Source organism: Dipteris shenzhenensis, chromosome 12 (genome assembly GCF_047967505.1).
Source record: "Dipteris shenzhenensis isolate YYH24624 ecotype China chromosome 12, Dip_SZ_1.0, whole genome shotgun sequence".
NCBI lineage: Eukaryota > Viridiplantae > Streptophyta > Polypodiopsida > Gleicheniales > Dipteridaceae > Dipteris > Dipteris shenzhenensis.
Window position 1 is genome coordinate 42,494,100 of NC_141607.1, and position 3,106 is coordinate 42,497,205.

Sequence of the window (3,106 nt, forward strand, 5' to 3'; positions counted from 1 at the left end):
ACCTATTGAATCATGTAGTTGAGTATAGTAGACATATTGGGTGAGGCATAGACTTCTTCTTATTCAAAAGATACTTCTGCTTTAATAACAAATTGGTTCTCTTATTTTTTCCAATGTTGTATTGGTTAGAGTGGAATATTGTCACATAGTCATCTCTTGCTTAGAATTGAAGGTTACCATAGAGTGATTTGCCACATAGTGATCATATACACAAATTGTTGTGGGAAATGATTAGGATTGGCTCAAAGATGAGGTAGGTACATATGCAATGATGGGAGATGATTAGGATTGGCTCAAAGATGAGGTCGGTACATATGCAATGATATCACAAGTTGGGGTTAGGTCCACGACTTGATACTATAACTTTATGCTCTCTTTACCTAGTATCAACACTGAAGATGCTTACTCTTCATCCTTAGCTATATTTACTGGAGTCATACTATCAACTTGGTTTGTCTTCATATAGTATCACCATTTAAGGTTCTTAGTCTTCATTCTTAGCCTCACTCACTTAAGTCATATTGTTGATCCCTCTAGAATATTGTAGGAATAACTTGATAAGTAAAAGCAATGGTAACATCACAAACATCAATAGTCTCTTTCTTCGAAGTACCTTATTGTGAGCACTGTTAACCAACTTGTCGAATAAGGAGGCAATACACATAGTTATCTAGGCCGACTTCTTGTAGCACATGCTGATTGATGACATTTACCGATGCAACCTCCTTCAATCTAGGCATTTCAATTGGCTGACCATTAACGATTGTGTCCACCACTAGGGCTCATCACATAGCTCTAAATCAACGGCTTTCACATTTATATGTGTACTCTTTTTGTTCTTGTTGGCATCAGTACTTATTCCCTAATTCCATTCCCTGCATATCTTTGGGGGGGGGGGAGAGAGAGAGAGAGAGAGAGAGAGAGAGAGAGACACACACACACACACACACACACACACACACACACACACACACACACACACACACACACACACACACACACACACACATACACACACACACAGAGTATCCAAACAGGTGTTAGTTGTTCTTGAATTCAAGTCTATTAATAAATTGTTTGAATGAATACAATGTCCCAAGGTGAAATATTCTTGGATGAACTTATTCTTTGGTTTCTTTACATGCTTTTTTTTGATTGGTTCATCCAAATCCTCATCATGGCTTAAGGGAGTCTAGACAACCTTCACTTTTCCTTTCTTAGTCCATTTAGCCATCATGACCTCAATTTCTCTTCTTCATTATCAACCACCTCATGTCTTAATAAAGCTACCATTGCTTATCATCTATTGGCATTTGCTTGCTCCTTCCAATGTAGTCAATCCATTCTTACATAACCCCAACCTGGGCATTCAAAATAAACAAGATTCTGCAAGCCTCATGGTCTCCTATTAGCTACTATAGTACTGGCCTTTTCTGACCCTTAGCTTCTATTATCTAAGGTCTAAGCTTTGCAAATTCCAAAGCTAAAACAATCAGGTTTTCCTTGATTCTCCAATTCTCCTTTTAATGTTGCACCTTGGTGGAAGCCTCCTTCCTAGATATGTCTTTAGACCTTTAGGTGAGACCTTTGCTATCAACATTAGTTCCAGTCTGGATTAGAACTTACTCGTCTTCAAGTGCTCAAAACCATTAAGAGCCCTCTCATTGGATCCTTACATATCCCTAAGAGCAACTTGAAGATGTCGGCTAAACAAGTCCTTGTAGCATCAATCCATGCTAGACACTAACTCACCATCCTACTACTTGAAAACCTTTACTTGTTGTAGTAGATCCTTTATTGCCTCCTATAAACTAAAAGATTCTTACAACAGAATTGAGAGTTGCTTCCAATCATTCTTGATGTCATCTTCAGGGGCTTAATACCAAGTAAGAATTGGTTCTTCTAAGAAGTGTGGCAAGATCTCACTCCTTTGGTCTAATTGCCAATTGTTGGTGTAACACTCTTGATTGAATGCCCCCACAAGCTATCCCCTTAGGACAAAGCCTATGAGTGGCTCACCAAAACTCATATACTTTCCCTAAGATATTGCTTCACCACCTTCAACTTGTTTCCATAAACTTTTAGCTTTGTATTGCAGGAATTAAAAGGACATTCAACTTCAACTTGTCTCCAAGGAAGACTGGACTTACATCCATTATATAAAGTGGAGACCTAAAAGAACAAGCTTTTAGATATTCAAGCAATAATAAAAGCAAAGTCGCATGCCTTAACTTGTATTTGGCCAGTACATTAGAGTGTATAACACAAAATACTGGCCTATGCAATAATTAAATATTCACATGTAACTTCATGTTATGCTATAATACACTCCTGTTTACATTAGTATCATTGGGATACATCTAGTCTACAAGGTAGCATGGGCTAATTTGACAAAAAGCACCGTATATAGAAGTCAACTTGCTTTTGCTGAGGTATTCCCATTTTTGCACAATAAAAATCTAATTTTACGTTTTGTATCTCGCAAAAACATAATCATATTTGGTCTTAAACTCTTGAGAGAGAACAGAGCTATACGCTATCATAGGCCCAATTTGATAAAAAGAGACATATGCAAAATTTGACTTGCTGTTTGGGATAGCTCCATAGCCTTCAAAATCAAAGCAAGATGGAGAATGTTGGAAAGAAGCACTTCCTCAATCCTGAAATCAGATTGTGGCAAATCAAATTATATATGCATGCTATTTTGTAGCTACACACTATGATATATGCATGAAGCCTCCATTTCCCTATGATCTCTCTCTCTCTCTCTCTCTCTCTCTCTCTCTCTCCCTCCCTCACATAGAGTGATATACTCTCTCTCACATAACATGATATACTCTCCCTCACATATGTGTGAAGTCTCCATTTCCCTATGATCTCTCTCTCACCCTCACACTATGATACATGCATGAAGCCTCCATTCCCCTTTGCTCTCTCTCTCTCTCTCTCTCTCTCTCTCTCTCTCTCCTTGACACTATGATATATAAACCCTTTGTTGCTTTGGGGAAGCATCCGCAACACCAATGTGCCAATTTGAGATGATTCCGAATTTTGACGGATTGTTGTAAGTTGATCTTTGATTACTTTCACCTTCATGATTTAGTCC